Source organism: Aedes albopictus, chromosome 2 (assembly GCF_035046485.1).
Source record: "Aedes albopictus strain Foshan chromosome 2, AalbF5, whole genome shotgun sequence".
Lineage (NCBI taxonomy): Eukaryota > Metazoa > Arthropoda > Insecta > Diptera > Culicidae > Aedes > Aedes albopictus.
Window position 1 is genome coordinate 298453159 of NC_085137.1, and position 17575 is coordinate 298470733.

At 40.3% G+C, this 17575-nt stretch overlaps 1 protein-coding gene across 1 annotated transcript in view; it reads right to left on the bottom strand.

Annotated features, from left to right (window-relative positions):
- LOC109423789 (uncharacterized) overlaps positions 1 to 17575 on the bottom strand; it is a 136207-nt gene that overhangs the window by 871 nt on the left and 117761 nt on the right. The gene's annotated exons all lie outside the window — the stretch shown is intronic.

Sequence of the window (17575 nt, forward strand, 5' to 3'; positions counted from 1 at the left end):
AGTTCATCGATTTTCCTATATTCATGCCATTCTAGTACAAGTAACTTTCATACACCGATCAGAATTGCGTTGTTGAGAAAAAAAAAAATCATATGGCGACCGTGACAGTGATAACGAACATTTAAACTATTGATCTGCCCTGATTCGCATATCAGTCCAATTTGCATAGGAAATCCAGCAAAGATGGGACTGATATGCGATTAACGGCAGTGATGTTCGGAGCACATTGATAAGTGGATTAACATTTGTGTCAATGGATCACTAAAATTGCTGAAACGGCCACTATGAAATTAATAGATAGCGCCACCGTAGCCTTGCGTGTTTGACGTAACTCGGCTGCTGTCACTGTGTTTCCGTCCAAATACGGTGGCGCTTTTATTTTGATGTGGTGTGTAGCGGAAATGTCGGCTTCAATGATCCATTGACAGTACAGATACACCCAATTCTTAATTTGCACGGATTTTTTTTGCACGGCCGCGCAAAAAAAAAATTCCATACAAAAAAAATTTCTGAACTCTTGTTTTTCAAAGTTTACCAAACACTCCCCCAGCAATAATCCGGAAATCCCTCCAGAAGATCCTCGGGAATTCATCCTGTAGTTCCTAGAGAATTCCTTAAAGAGTTCTTAGGGTATTCCTCCAGAAGATATTCGGGCATTCCTACAGGAGGTTCTCGGAAATTTCTCTATGAGTTCCTCGGGAATTCCTCTAGAAAATCATCGGGAATTCCTCCAGAAGTATCTCTGGAATCCTCCTGGAGATCCTTGGGAATGCTTTCACAAGTTCTTCGGAAATCCTAGATGTTTACGAGAAAATCTCTTGTAGAAATTTTCGAGGAGCAATTTCCAAGGAATTCCAGGAAGAATATCCGAGGAACTCATGGAGGAATTCCAGAATAACTTCTGGAACAATTCCCGTGGAACTCCAGGAAGAATTCCCGAGGAACTTCTGGAAAAATTATCGATGAGCTTCTAGAGAAATTACGAAGAATACATGGAGGACAATCCTAGGAACTCCTGCAGGAATTCCCAAGACACTCCTGAAGAAATTTTCGGGAAAATCCTGGAGGAGTTCCCAAGAAACCCCTAAAGAAACTCCCGAAGAACTCCTTCTGGAGAAATTCCCGAAGAACTCCTGGAGAAATTCCTGGAGCTCAGGAGGAATTTCCAAGGAACTCCAGGATGAATTCCCGAGAAAACCCTGGATGAATTCCTGAAGAACTCCTGCAGTTCTCGAGGAATTCTTGGAAGAATTCGGAATTCTTAGAGGAATTTTCTAGAAACTCTTGGAGGATTTCCTGAGGATTTTCTAGAGGAATTCCCAAGGAACTCCCGAAAGAATTCCCGATGTTCTCCTGAAAAACTCCAGGCGGAATTTGTGAGGAGCTTCTGGTGGAATTTCCGAGGAACACCTGGAAGAATTCCAGAAAAACTCTTGAATGAATTTCAAGAAGAAATTCCTCATGAAATCCTGAAGGAATTCCTATGGAACTTCTGGAGAGATTCCCATGAATTCCCATGAAGAAATCTTAACAAGCTCTCTTGGACAAATCTTCGGAAAAATCTGCGGGAAATTCTGGACGTAGCTCTGTTTGAAATTCGAAGGAAAAAAAAACATCGGTAATACTTTTAGAAAATACCTCTGCTTTTGGAAGTTAAAAAAAAAACTAGGAGAGAATACCCAGATGAATTCCTCGAGGAGACTCAAAAATCTAAAAAATAACGTGTTTCAGAATCTTTGATGACTCTTGAATGGAATTAAAAATAATATTTACAAATATTTGATTGTGCTGGAAGATATCTTGAAGCATTCATGGAATGTGTTGGTTGTTTCCTAAAAATTTTGCTTTCTTTATATAACTCTTGATTAAAATTTTTTTCCAGGAATGGGGATGTATCCTAAAATTCCCGAAATTGTATCCGATATATTTGAATCGTATTTTAATCAAAAACTGCTTCAAATTTCTTCCAATATAAATACCGAAAAATTAGAAATCTGTAAGTTTTTATCATCAATTGAAACGCATTTAATCTGAAATTGTTCCAAGAATTGAATTATTGGGTTGGATCAACAATATAAATATTATTTTTTAGCTTTCAAATGTCTTCAAAAGTATTCACATAATTTGAAATGTCTTCAATATGTCTTCACAAAAATAAATGTCTTCAAATTGAAGACATGTCTTCACATCTGACATCCCTGAGATACAGTTAAACTTGGACTAGTTTAAGTTCAGAGCATCGGAAGAGTCTTTCTCGGATGCTAAACGAAAGACTACGTTGATGGCGACCATGAGCCAAAAAACCGCAAATTTCGGGTATCGGGTGTAGCATAATAAATGCAACCCTATCAAATTACCCTAAAGTCATTGATATTGTAGTGCATAAATTAGTTGAGTTGCATATTGCCTACAGATGTGGCACAGCAACAATAATTGCTTGACAATCGTCAAGGTCTTGCAACGTGGGCAAGAACACCCAAGTGCAATAGCCCATGTTGCAACCGCCAACGATGCTCTTTTCCCAAGCTCAATATTGTACTAGACATACTCCCACATTACCTTAATTATTTGTCAAACCGTTCAAAGGCAAGCTAACGCGTACCCATCAGCGTATTTACAATAACACCCCATTAGTCACCGTAAAGCGCAAGCCAAAAAGCGCAAGTTAACCAAAATACTACCGGATGGGCGCGCGGAAGTTTAAGCCATAAATATTGTTTATAAACATCAACCCCAGGTGTTTTACCCTTTAGGCCATAAGAATAATCAAATGTAAAATGATATAAAAGAAGGATTTCAATAAACTCGGCAGTCTTCTTTGGACTATCAAACTATTTGTTTCAATGTCTGCTGGCATACCGAAACCCTCCAATAGCGCTCTGATCTTCAGACACCGCTAGTCATTGGAATAGTTGCAAGTCAAAAGTAATTCAATCTGAAGGAACCAAAGTTTTAGTACACCAATTGTCTCCGGACAGACATTTGGTGTGATCGGTTCGATGCGAGATCTTAGTTAAGACTTCGAACCCCAGAATATTCCCTGGCTAAATGATTCTCGAATTTCATTTATCGACGGGTTGTCAACTGCAATATAATTTTAACGCATATCGATGTTACCATGCACCTCCTATTTACCGATTCTCTCATTCTCTCGATTTGTCTCTGTGAAACCAATTATGTAGCTTAGAATTAAGGCTCAATAGATTTCTTAGACTTGAATAAAAGACATTCGTATCGCAACCACGGAGTTGAACACTTCGGATGACCTCCTCGATAACATAGGTAGTACATGGCTGACCGTGCAGGCTCAGTCCGCGAACGTTGGAAACTTCAGTTAAAGTTTGAAAAAGTGTTTGAGTGATTTCAAGACGAAGGAAGAACCGTAAATATCACCCGAGTTCTATTATGAAGTGAAAGTGTATTGAAACATGGGGAATCAAAAATCCTCTCCAAAAGTTTCCCAAGAAGGAGATCATGATCTAACGATCATTAATACACAAGAAGTGCATACAGGCTTCTTTCATAGCCATGAGCTAAAGCTGAACATTATTATTGGACTCCTGATTCTTCAATTAGTGCTAGCCGCTCTCCAAAATGCTAGTTAAACGTAAGAAGAGGCGTGCCACAAGAATCGCGGCGAAATCACTCGCCAACCTAAACGAAGTGAGCACGCAATAGACACTCAAGTGAGCACGAAGAAATTTAAGTTCCTGTTGGAGAAAAAGTGATCGGTTTAAAACAAAAAACCAGATTTGATACAAGATCCAGCGACCCCAGTGACCCGAGTGACCCCTGAAACAACGAGACAACGGTCAACGACACAGTGCTACGTGGTGCACTGTACCAGGCCGAAACCCGAGATGCAGGTGTGAAGCAGGCAATACGGAGTCGATGACGTGTGCAACGGTACGAGCAGCACTGGAAGACCGGAGCAAGTAGTCCCCAAACGATCATCTGGACATCTTAAAGATAAGGTAACAAGAAGTTATAAAAAAAAACCCTTAATAATTTGTAAATGGATCTTGATTCACTAAATTATAAAATTCAGAAAATAATTAAAGAGTTATCGAAAATACTAAATAATTTGAAGAAAACTCCATTTAGAAATTATAAAAGGGCTACACTTTTACAAAAACTTTCCAATGCTACAACGCTTTATAAAGATTTAGAGTTGATACTAGTAAGTAGCGAAAAATATATTCCTGATAATTTGCTTAACTTTTATATAAAAGGGTCTAGCTTAGAGTACAATGAAATAAAAGAATTGATTAAACTAAAACTAGAAACTAAAAACTATATATCTATTGTAACTTCAGTGTTGGTGATAGTTTATTAAGGCCTTTTCTTGTGTCATCACAAAATGGCTTCCTCAGAATCATCATCCAAATTCAACTTTACACAGTATTGCACTAATACACCTGTGGGGTATGAACAAAGCTGAGTAGCATTTCCCATGCGTGTATTTCCCCTAGCAAGCATCAGTGACAGCCAGCACCATAACGGGGTTGTCGTCAGTGTGATGCTGCCTCATTTGACGAGTGCACTGTTGGCGGAGCACGTCGCCATCACCGTGAGGTTCCGTATTATGCCAAGTGATTCTACTGCAGTATGCTAGGATGGCTGGGAACGGATTGTTCCAGTGAGTTGCCCGGCATTCACATTGGCGATCCTGCCAGGAGTGCATCATAATCAAAAACAAGTTAATCATAAAATAGGTAGAATCACTTGGCATAAAAACAGTGAGAGAAAACAAATCGTTTTGGTGTGTGAAGTGTGTGGTGGTGCTGCAAACACAGTGAAGTGGGTGTTGCAATTCTGCGGTTCCTGACGGTTCCTAGAGCGCGGAAAGTTTTTGTTTATCCAACCGCGTTCTGTTTTAGCCTTGGTTCTAGCACAAACACATGAACAAAGGCGCGGTGACGTGGTTGATTTTTGTTGTCAACTGGTAGCACGCTGTGGATAGGTGGTCGGTCGATGATTGCATGCATGTTTCTTCATGTTCTTGCTCGGCATGGATGGTCGCGCTTTCGTTGATTCCTCGGATCGTACATGCTCGTGTTGTCGCTTGGTTGAACGGTAAATGCAAACAGGTTGATGTGCATGATGGTAGAGGTGTTTGGCTATTGTGAATGTTGCCGTAAAATACTCGCGGCATTGGTTGGTTGGGTTGGTTTTTGCTCGGGGTTTTGGTTGGGCAAATTAATGGCGTGTCGAACCGCCGACAATTTTTCTGCATAAGGAAAATGCAGGGACGTGTAATGAAAACCGTCCAAGGAAACGGCATTTTTGGATAACCGCCGAAAATTATTCTGCATAGAGAAAATGCAGGGACGTGTAGTGAAAACCGTCCAAGATAAAGGCGTTGTTGGATAACCGCCGAAAATTTTTCTGCATAAGGAAAATGCAGGGACGTGTAATGAAAACCGTCAAAGGAAACGGCATTTTTAGATAACCGCCGAAAATTATTCTGCACAAAGAAAATGCAGGGACGTGTAGTGAAAACCGTCCAAGGTAAAGGCGTTGTTGGATAACCGCCGACAATTTTTCTGCATAAGGAAAATGCAGGGACGTGAAATGAAATCCGTCCAAGGAAATGGCGTTATTGAAAAACTGCCGAAAATTGTTTGCATCAGGAAAATGCAGCGATGTGTAAAGAAACCCGTCTAAGGAAATGGCGTTGCATGATAACTGCCGAAAGCTGTGCGTCAGGAAAATGTAGGGACGTGTAATGAAAACCGCCCATAAAAATTGCATATCGTAAAACAGTTTAAAATTCGAAGTACGCAATGAAAACATATCTACTGAAAATATGTTGTAGAACCTCTTTGGAACTCGTTTTGTAGAATCTATTTTCGTATAATGAAGGACATTTGTGTGTTATATATGGTCCATCTGTACCATCACATTGAAGCATTGAAAGTGGAGTTGTATGATATACGGAATCTTTAATCTGATAAATCTAAAATTCGTTAGTCTCTTATTTTTTTTCTTTTTTGACAAATAATTCTTACAAAATATGTTCGTTTTCGTAGAATGCGTCGAATTTTCGCAATCGTGAATAATGATTGATTTGAGTGAGAGAAAAACAGGGCCGGCTACACAACGAGACGTGCGCTTGAAGGAGAGAAGACGCATCACCCAACTGCGTGTGTTGTAGTTATTTTTATTGGAGCTCGGCAAAACCCCATAGATGATCGGTTAGCCTTGCAAGTTATCAATTAAATGATATAGGTTCGATATTAACAAAAGTGCGTTGACTAAACAAAAAAGTAAATGTGGCCATTCGTCTTAATTCTTGTATCTTGAAGTGTATCTTGTTGCATTGGTGCCATAAGGATGAAGAGAACGAAATTGAGGGTTTGAGCGTAAAAATAACAAGCCTGCTAGTAAGAAAACTTTTTTTTTCGGAGAAGAGGGAGAATGTGGGGTATGAACAAAGCTGAGTAGCATTTCCCATGCGTGTATTTCCCCTAGCAAGCATCAGTGACAGCCAGCACCATAACGGGGTTGTCGTCAGTGTGATGCTGCCTCATTTGACGAGTGCACTGTTGGCGGAGCACGTCGCCATCACCGTGAGGTTCCGTATTATGCCAAGTGATTCTACTGCAGTATGCTAGGATGGCTGGGAACGGATTGTTCCAGTGAGTTGCCCGGCATTCACAACACCTACGTAAGAAAATCGACGCATACCTTTTCTCTAAAATTCTCCACTTCACGCAAGATATTTGTAAAAGAAATATAGAACACACTATTCAAATTAAACTTCTCGTTCGAACTATCTATGCCACAAAGAAATATTTTCACTCAAACTTGAAAATCATATAAATTTGTCTCAGCCGCACCAAGAGTTCGATGGCAATGTTTACCACCCACGACGACGGCAGCAGCGCGTCGCGACGGTGCCTTCTGGCGCACAATCATCGATCATTGAACGCAGTGATGTCGATCTTGCGGGACAATTCATCAATAAAATCAATCAAAATCATTGAAATGATCAACTCAAATTTATAGATTATGCGTCGTAAAATCGAAAACTATTCTTCGAATGATTATTGTTGTACTTTTAATCACAGATAATAGTAATAAAAGCACATAACTTTTATTTGTGAAATCTCCTTCGCACTGTCCGCCAACACTGCTGCTGCTTGCAAACAACAACAGCGGAAGAGCATGCTAAGAGTATTCGATCATTTTTAGCTTATTACACATAAAATCCAATGTTTTTCGTAACATTGAGACGTGTTTGATTGTGATTTAGCAAAACTGAGTAGTGTACTGCTTGAATTGCTTTTAAAGGATTCATAATCTTGTAATGTTTACATTGGCGGAAGCGAGACAAAGCGGTGCTATTTTTGTTTGTTTGTTTATGGAACAAATGTAAAAAGGCAACACCACTACCACAGACAAACAGACGTAACACTTGCGAAATTTCCATCGACCACACATTTAACGATCATTTTAAATTTTCATAGTTGTGGCTTTCACAACCAGAGGCGCGCGCATCGTTTTTCTATGCGTTTGACGTTTCACACTAGCGCCTTCTGTTGACGATATTGCACAACATAGTGATTTGTGCAACTTTGCCACCAGGTGATGGTAGTGTGAACTGGGCGATGGATTTCCATGAAAATCGTTCAAGGTGTTACGTCTGTTTGTCTGTGCCACTACTGTTGCGCTCGATGATTGTTAGAAATAAGAATCGAAAAAGAAGTGCTGAAATAGGAGTGATACGGGGAGTCACCTTAAACCAAAATACGAGAAATAGACTCACATTCAGACTCAAAGTCGTTGAGTCAATTTATTAACATCCGAAGTCCAATCTCCACACGGGTCTGAAACCACGAAAAGTGATCGCGAACCAAGTGTCAAGAAAAATGAACTTCTACGTGACGCTTGTTTATGTTTGTTGTTAACTCGCCATGAAAAATCAAAGTTTAGCCCGAGCTGAAGATTTTTTCTAGACGAAGGGGCTGAAACGTATGCAAGTTTGGGGGGGGGGGGGGGGGGGGGGGTAATTTGGAATGTGATTGGTCAAATGAATCTCTCTGATTCAAAAAGACATTAAATGGGGAAACAGCACAAAAGAAATAAGGATATATGCGCATCTCTTTCTAGCTCAGGAACTTCAGGATTCTTTTCTGATTCCAGAGTGGGGATGATTGAAAATGTAGTACATGTGCATATGTAAAGAGCGGTAAAGAGCGAGCGGGTTCCCTTAAATCAGCAACTCAGTAAACGGCTCAGTTAAAATGCTATGAAGAACCAGGTTTACTACAACTCGCTATGGGGTATTACAGGGAAGTCAATGGGGCAGCCCGGAAGTGCCACAGTGTAGCATCCCTTACATCTTTCGCCTTATTCAAATCTGTTTCACATTAACATCTTGAAATTCAATCCTAGAGAACGAAGCCGTAAATTTAAAGTTTACATTCAGTTCTCAGTAGGTCATAAAATTTCATTACAAGGTCGTCTCGAACCTTTCTTTTGTTTACACACTTTTGCCTGTTGAATAAGCACAACTGTTTTTAGCCTTCCGCATGGGCGTAGCTATGCTTACGCTGCAGGGCCATATGGTTGTAATTGAATTGTTTTTGGAAACATCGCTGGTGGCTTGAGTTTGGGCAAGCATGAGCAAGTAGCCTTTAAGATATATGGTAAGCGAAATACACGGGCAGTCGAGTAATGAAGCTGAAACAGAGAACGTGACATGTTATGCTATCATACGAACTCCAAACGTTAGTACAACTCTTTGGGATTGGGCAGCTGTATCCGCAACTTACCGGAGGTATTACCCAAAACAGGCAGAGGCTATGGAAGATCCCACATACGTGCCAGATATCGATGAGGTCATCAGGAATTTCCACAATATGGTGATCGAGGAGATCATTCTCACTGGTAATTTCGACCAGAGAGATGCCCGTAGTGCTGTACCTCTAACCAAGGACAAGGTTGTTACAGAAATTAAGAAGGCAGCAGCAGCTCCTGATTCCCTAGTTTCCCTCCTAACATCGGGCGTTGCTAAGATCCAGTTGATAGCTGACCAGTTTGTCTCAGGAGCCAGACCTCTCGAGAAATCGACAGTGGAGAAATTGAGAGTAGACCACAGGGCTAGCACTAGTGATCCTGTAGACTCTGACCCCAGGGCTCTTCTCCCCAGGACGTCTAAGGTAATGGATAAAAGTGAAAGAGAAGAGGAGTTGAAACGGTTTGTGGCCATGATGGAGAAGAACCTCCAGAAGTAATTGGGCTGTATGGTAAGTGCTACGAAGGATTTATATATAAAAAACCCGCTAGTTACCAATCATAAGGTTATGGACCTAATTATTCATATTACACCATTGAATTAATCCCTCATTCAAGTCATGGCGATCCTGCCAGGAGTCGTCTGCCTGTGAATTAAAGTTAATTACGGCACTGTGAAAGTAACTAGTGAACAGTGAATAACCGTTGAAATGGGCTGGTTTTCGTCGTCCCGACCGGCAGTGTTACAAGTGCACCATCCAATAGTGGACACCTTACGGCACAAACCGTGGCCCTGTGTGTTCTAGCAGGTGTAGCCGTAGGCTGTTTGTTGGTAAAAGCAATGACCAAGTGCCATCGCCAGCAAACGGAGAGAGTCGCCGAACGAGTGTTACGCTTGGCAAATTTGCCAGCATAATAAACATTACCCAACACTATGAACATTTCGTGGCCGAGCAACTTGTGAATCATTTCGGCAGTTACGGACATGGCAGAGCGCCGTTCGCTAAACGAAGAAAAGTTGAAATAGTGTTTTGCCTTTTTCGAACGAGAAACAGCACACTGGGATCGGATGCGGAACAAAAGAGTGATCATTTCCCTGGAGGAATATTCGGCGAAGGAAGCCATCATCGAGGCTGTACATCGTGTAGCAGCGGTAGCGGCAGTACAGTCAGGGGAGCAAGAGGTGCAGAACCTGAACTGGAACTACGGAGAGCTCCGGCTTGCAATGAACCAGTACCGAACGGAAACGGACCTATAATAAAGATAAGTATAAATCTGAGTATCTATGAGATAATTTTAGATACTGAGCAAATTTAAACCTTTTAGGTAACCAAATTCCGGATCGGATTGGAAGAATAGGAACCAATGTAATAAGAGGTGAGTGCTAAATGAAAACTGGAATTTGAGTAACTTAGTAGACATGGCATAGATAAATTCTTCCAAATTCAAGATGCCATTCAAAAGTTGCATCAAAGTTTAAAGAGGATTAATCATTTTAAAAAAAGAGACCAAAGATAAAAAGGTTAAAGAATTACTAGCATTTAACCTCGAGTTAAGGAAAATTGCCCATGATAATTCCTTACCACGAAATGTAAAAGGTGCGCTAATTGAAAGATATAAAGTGCTCAAGGTGTGTACCAATGAATGTTTAGAGCTCTTAAACCAACCTCAATTAGAGGACTCGGTTTTGGAAAATTTATTTACGCCAGATTGTGAGAAAGTTGACTTAGGTAATCAGAGTGATTATAGCACCGACGAAATTATAGTTCTGAATCGGAATTCGAAAATTTTACAATGGCACCAAAATTAGACCTTGGAGTAGCATTGAAGCTTGTTGACAAGTTCAGCGGAGACGCTGACAAGATGACATTTTTTTTTGAATCGGTGGATCTGCTGATGAATTATTATGGTAGAGTACCAGAAGCGGATCTACTAAAATTTTTAAAAACGCGTCTAGTAGGCCCAGCACATGGCATTATAAACAATGCAACAACACTGGCGGACGCAAAAGCATTACTTAAGGCCAAATTTAGTGTAAAATTTAGCCCTCAGGCTATCGAATCGGAGATGGCCAGCCTTAAACAGAAAAAAATGACCCTTAGCGAATATGGTCAACAAATTAATGATTTAGCTGCGAAGCTTGCAGCAGCTCACGTGTCAAGAGGCACATTTAACGATGGTTGCCATAATAGTTTTGGGTACAGTGATTTCAATGTTGGTTTAGATTCTGATTCGTTAACATCAACTCAGGAGCGTGTTGAAAAAAAAAACAAACCGAGAATGGTAAGTTTTCGAAACTTCATTCTTCTCCTTTTTTATAAAAGAAAAAAAATATAAATATTGAATTATCCTTTTACTTTTACTTTCTCTTTTGTTTTTAGAACTTCGATATCATTATTATAAATGGCGTTGAAATGATGTTCGTCCCGGAAGAGGGACTTGTTTATCTATTCGCCATGGGCGAAGACCAGGGGGTTTGTTTTTTTTTGTTTATATCAGCAAGTTTGATAAACCCCAAGGTTCTCTATGAATAGTTTAGGGTACAGATGTCCCAAATGGAGGATAACGTGCCTCTGGAGCCGGCCTTCTGATGATAAGTTTTCGAAACATCATTCTTCTCCTTTTTTATAAAAGAAAAAAATATAAATATTGAATTATCCTTTTTTCTTTTACTTTCTTTTTTTAGGACTACGATATCATTATTATAAATGGCGTTGAAGTGATGTTCGTTCCGGGAGAGGGACTCGTTTATCTATTCGCCATGGGCGAATTTATTGAGGTTGGATTCATGAATGAAGATCACGAAATTGTATTTTATGAGGGGTATGGCGCTTACCTAACGACAATGTAGAAATGTCAATAGATCAAATTGTCGACCTGATTAAAGACATTTGCGGAAGTCGGGAAACCACAGAACAAGCCCTAGCCAAGTTGAAAAGCGTGAAAAGAAACGTGTCTCGACATCAATATTGTCAAGAGATCGAAGAACTATGTCATAAATTGATCAGAAGCTATATTAAAGAGGATGTTCCTCATGCTACAGCGAAAAAATTGGCTACTAAGGCAGCCGTTAACACTTTAATCAACATTGTACCGAATGAAAAACTCATCGTGGCGAACGAACCTATTAAGTCTTTAACTCTTGAATAGTTACGCTATTCTTTCTTAAGGGGGAGATGTAGCATAATAAAGGCGCAACCCTATCAAATTACCCTAAAGTCATTGATATACCCATTTCCTCTTTTACAACAGTATGCCTTTCAGTCATAAATATTTTTTTTTACAAACTCACTTCTTAAAAGACCTTCTCAGAATCATAAACTGTAAGCTGACCTGGAAATAAACCACCCAAGCAGCAACCCTGGAAACAAACTTTCCATATTATTCAAACATATACGCTAAGACGAGTGTTTGCCAAATAAGACGACCTAGGCGTCTTCGCTCACGATGCCTCTTTACGCATAACTTTCTTTGGACCAAAATACGAGAAATAGACTCACATTCCAACTCAAAGTCGTTGAGCCAAGTCACTAATATCTGAAGTCCAATCTCCACACGGGTCTGAAACCGCGAAAAGTGATCGCGAACCAAGTGTCAAGAAAAATGGACTTCTACGTGGCGCATGAAGAAATTTAAAACAAATAATAATATCAGTGAAGAATTAAAATAATTCTCTGTGAGCGAGGTGATAATTATTTTGTCTAAAAGAACATTATCGGCGACACGGATAATTTTCGTAAAAAGTGAAGGAGAAAAAATTGGGAAAAAAACCCAGATTAAACACAACGGTGATTCCCAAGTGAGGATCATAAATAATCAGCTGTTACACACCGAACTTTTCGAAAACCATGAACTTTTATTGTAGTTGATTCTTGGTGTCGTGAAAATTCAACTAGCTCTTACTATGTACTGTAGCATACTAATTATTCCAAATTAACAATCATAAAATTACACTGATTAGGGTTTCCCAAATGGTCAACGACGGGAAATACCGACTTACTTTCTTACCTCTTCGAGTTGTAAAAACCCAAACAACCTTTTTACCAACAAACAAAAAACCCATCGCTTTTAACCTTTCTTTCAACCGTCAACAAAAAAACCCATACGTAACGGCACTGCAATGCCAAGGCAATGAACAATAAACTTACCTTTTAGATAAACATCACTTACCTGTAAAAACATCACCAGACTGTTGTACAAACAGCTACCTAGGCTAAGAGAAATGTGTAAACATAGTATATAAGATATAGTGACACATGATTCGTGAAGTTCAAGTTTAACTGAGCGGACACGCTGTCCGTTGTTTTATTCCTCAAGTTGTGACGTTCACCGCCAATCCTCTCTGAGTTTCTTCCGACCAGAACACCAGCGAACACGATGTTCGAAATGATTGTTGTTTAACTGCTAAAGTGTTATTATAGGCCGATACCGTCGCAGTTGCCGAAGCCGCCGAGCGAGACGAAGAATTATTTCGTTCAATTATACATTATATTGTTTTCGACTAGAACATGGCGACCGGTGATTTAAATCTGCAATCATCGAATTAGAAGTGTGCGATACAAAAGTGAAACAAGTGCTTTGGTAGTGACAAACATTAAAGATGGGCTGGTTTTCTACAGAAAATTTTATTACAAACAACAACATGGCGGTCGAGGAAACGAGGATAATCGCAATCGTACTCGTGGTACTCACAGTGATATTAGTTGCTTTCGGAATGTTTAAGGCTTACAATAGCCATATGAAGGCCCATGTGAAGCACGCGGCAACAAGAGAGGCTGTGTTAAATAACGTTCGCGCGTTATAACAGACTAATGTTTAGAGTCCCATGTGGAACACCCGGCTGTCGGCCGATTTGGGCACGCCTTCCAGAAGAACGAAGCACGACGGAACCTACAACAACGACGATAACCAACACCGTGAGTGAAAAAGACAATGAAACAGAACATATGGTGTGCCTAGTATCCATCACAATATTAGTGTTTGTGTTGACAGTGCTAATTATCACTGTTTCGTACGTTTACATGCAGCGCAAGAAGACGAACGCGCAAACGAAATTAATACAAGTGATCATCGCGGCAGCGCAGTCCGCCGCAGTGGAAAAAGGTGAAATGCAGTAGCACAATTCCGTGGTCAGCATCATCAAAATATAACAAGTCCAGGGGCGAACGGTCGAGGCCAGATCACCCTGTGGGACAATGCAACGAACGGAGCGCAGAGATCCATAATTTCAGGGGCGAACGGTCAGAACCAGACCACCCTGAGCAACGAAAGGGGCGAACGGTCAGAACCAGACCACCCTTAGGGCACGAGAACGAGCATTAAAACAAATTCTTCGGACTGGTTGGTATGATCTTAAATTAAATTAATCCTTTTTCCTATACGATGCAATAAATCAGATGACCAGATTGAAGGAAATCAACCAATACATAAGCAGAGAACATCTAAATTTATTAAAAAGCATAAATCGTCCACGCTCATTACAAGGGGTAACAGAAAAAACCGAAATCTTGAAAGATTTATTTATCGAATACAAACTCATTTTAAACAAATACGCCAATAGAATACCACCATTAGAATGGAATAGAGAGATAGAAGCGTACCAGGCACTTAAAACAAAATATAATGAATGTATGAATATTCTGGAAAATACGCAGATAGCTACTACCTCTCGAAAGTATTCATTAAAATCTGTGGCAAAAACAATTATCATATGCAAACGCTTAAGTGGCGACAAATATTCGTGGGATTATTCACCCACTGTTTCCATCACGTCAAATCCAAATCCTTCTAATACACGTTTGTTCAAGTCCGTTGTCAACGCCATAATATTTTGCCAAAAATTAAGTGGAAGCGTTAAACCGTGGCAAAATACACCCACCGTTTCCATCACGTCTACACAAAACACACAAATTATTACAATGCCAGACCCGGCACCTTTTGACGTCAAGTCAGCGACGGCGATCGTACAGCCATACGACGGCTCACACGATGCCCTGAACACTTTTGTCGACTCAGCTAATTTGCTGAAAGAAATGACCACCGCGGAACACGTACCGATTGCAATACGGTTTTTAAAAACCAGGCTGACCGGAAAGGCTCGGTTGGGCCTACCAGATGCTTTAGCCACTATCGATGAGTTGATCAACGATGTTAAAAACAGATGCAAAGGCACTGTAACATCCGAGACCATCGTGGCCAAATTAAAGACCACCAAACAAAGGGGAGACACGGAGAAGTTTTGCAACACCGTCGAGTCCCTATGCCATCAGCTACAAGCAACATACGTGGAGGCCGGAGTGCCAACTGCCGTAGCGAAACAAATGGCAACCAAAGCAGGAGTTGACGCCCTCACCTCCGGCGTTACCAATAATGAAGCCAGGTTAATACTGAAAGCATCTACTTTCACGGACATTAATCAGGCAATTCAAAAGGTAACGGAAAACGCGACAACCAACAATATCGACACCCAAGTCCTAGCGTTCAATTCAAACCCTAGGCACAACGAGAGGAACTCGTTTAGTCCCTCGTTTAGTCAAAATCGTGGGTATCAAAACCACTACGGACATCGCGACAATTACAGAAGTCAAGATCAACGGCAATCACAACCACAACACAGAAATAATTTCAACCGAAATTATACTAGAAAGGGATCCCAACAACCCCGACCTCCGTCCAATCAACCGCAATATAACAACCCACCGCAAAGATTCTATAACGGTTATAATAGTAATCGCTTCCAGCGTGGAAGGTCCAACTTCCCATCAAGAACCATTTATACCACGAGCGCCGAACAGGCTCAACCATTGCAGGCGTCAATGTCATTCGACACCCCAACTTCAATGGCAGTAGTACAAAACCATCATCAAAGGCTGATGATGCCACCGGGTGGCCCAGTTATGCAACCAGGTGGCTCGACGCAAAACAATACTTTTTTAGGGCACCAGGGCCAGTACACGGGCCCACCAAATCACTATATACAATAAATACTAGTGCAGCCAATTTTGTGACGTTATACGTACAAATGGCCAATCGCAAATGCACGTTTATCGTCGACACAGGAGCCGAAATTTCGCTTAGTAAGATAGGATTATTAAATCCTATGCAAATGATTAACACTAATGTAGTCTTTAGGGTAACCGGTATTACAGAAGGCGTCACCACCACAATTGGTGAAACCAATACGAACATCACTTTTTCAAACAATTTAACGGTAAATCATTCGTTCCAACTAGTTGGAGATGATTTCCCCATCTTGACCGACGGTATTTTAGGTCGAGATTTCTTCATTAAATACAAATGCACATTAGATTACGAGAGTTGGTTGCTCAACTTTAACTTTAATAATAGTTTGGTATCAGTACCCATAGAAGATAAGATTAATGACAGTATCTTGATTCCAGCAAGATGCGAAGTTATTAGGAAAATACCGAACTTTGAAGTAACCACCGATTCCGTGGTTTTGTCACAAGAAATCATTCCAGGCGTATTCTGCGCGAATACTATAGTTTCGCCAAATGCTCCGTATGTAAAACTAATAAATACGACCTCCAAACAGGTTGCTATTGCACGTTTTGAACCGAAAATTGACCCATTAAATGATTACACTAAGCCTGAGCCCAAAGGCCGTGATGCTCAAATAAATCGAAACGTTCGGTTAAACAAAATATTTTCAGAAATTAAACTGGATCAAGTTTCATCCCAGGTACGACCGAAACTGAAAAAGTTAGTCAAAGATTTTCCGGACATATTCTGTTTACCTGGAGAAAACCTGACCACTAACAATTTTTATTCACAGCATATCCCATTACAGGATACTGCACCGGTGTATATACCCAATTATAAAAGTATTCACTCCCAACAAAAAGAAATTCAGGATCAGGTACAAAAGTTAATTGATGAAGACATTATTGAACCATCGGTGTCTTCGTACAATTCACCTATCCTATTAGTACCAAAGAAATCAGACGATGCTTCAAAGAAATGGAGGCTCGTCGTGGATTTCAGACAATTAAACAAAAAGGTGCTGGCAGATAAATTTCCATTGCCTCGCATAGACACTATTTTGGACCAATTAGGTCGAGCTAAATATTTCAGTACGCTTGATCTTATGTCGGGATTCCACCAAATCCCCCTAGATCAAGAGTCCAGGAAGTATACTGCTTTCTCCACTCCTTCTGGACACTTTCACTTCAAAAGATTACCATTTGGGTTGAATATCAGCCCAAACAGCTTTCAAAGAATGATGAATATAGCAATGGCTGGACTTACTCCAGAATGTGCTTTCATCTACATCGATGATATTGTAGTTACAGGATGTTCTTCTGACCATCATCTTGATAACTTACGAAAAATATTTGAACGACTAAGGCATTACAATTTGAAACTTAATGCCAGTAAATGTAAATTTTTCAGAGCCGAGGTTACTTATCTTGGTCATAAAATTACAGATCAAGGAATTCTGCCGGATGACTCAAAATTCGATTTATTGAAAAACTTCCCTACACCCACAAACGCAGAAGAAGCTCGTAGATTTGTAGCTTTCTGCAATTACTATAGGAAATTTGTCCCAAACTTTGCGCATATTGCCAAACCATTAAATGATTTACAGAAAAAAGGTTCAACGTTTCAATGGACCAAAGCTCATGAAAAAAGTTTTCAGACACTCAAACAATATTTGATGTCACCTCAGATTTTGCGCTATCCAGATTTCTCTAAAAAATTTATACTGACCACAGATGCATCGGATATAGCATGTGGTGCTGTACTTTCCCAAATGTACGAAAATGGAGACTTCCCAGTTGCGTTTGCAAGCAAAAGTTTCACACCAGGAGAG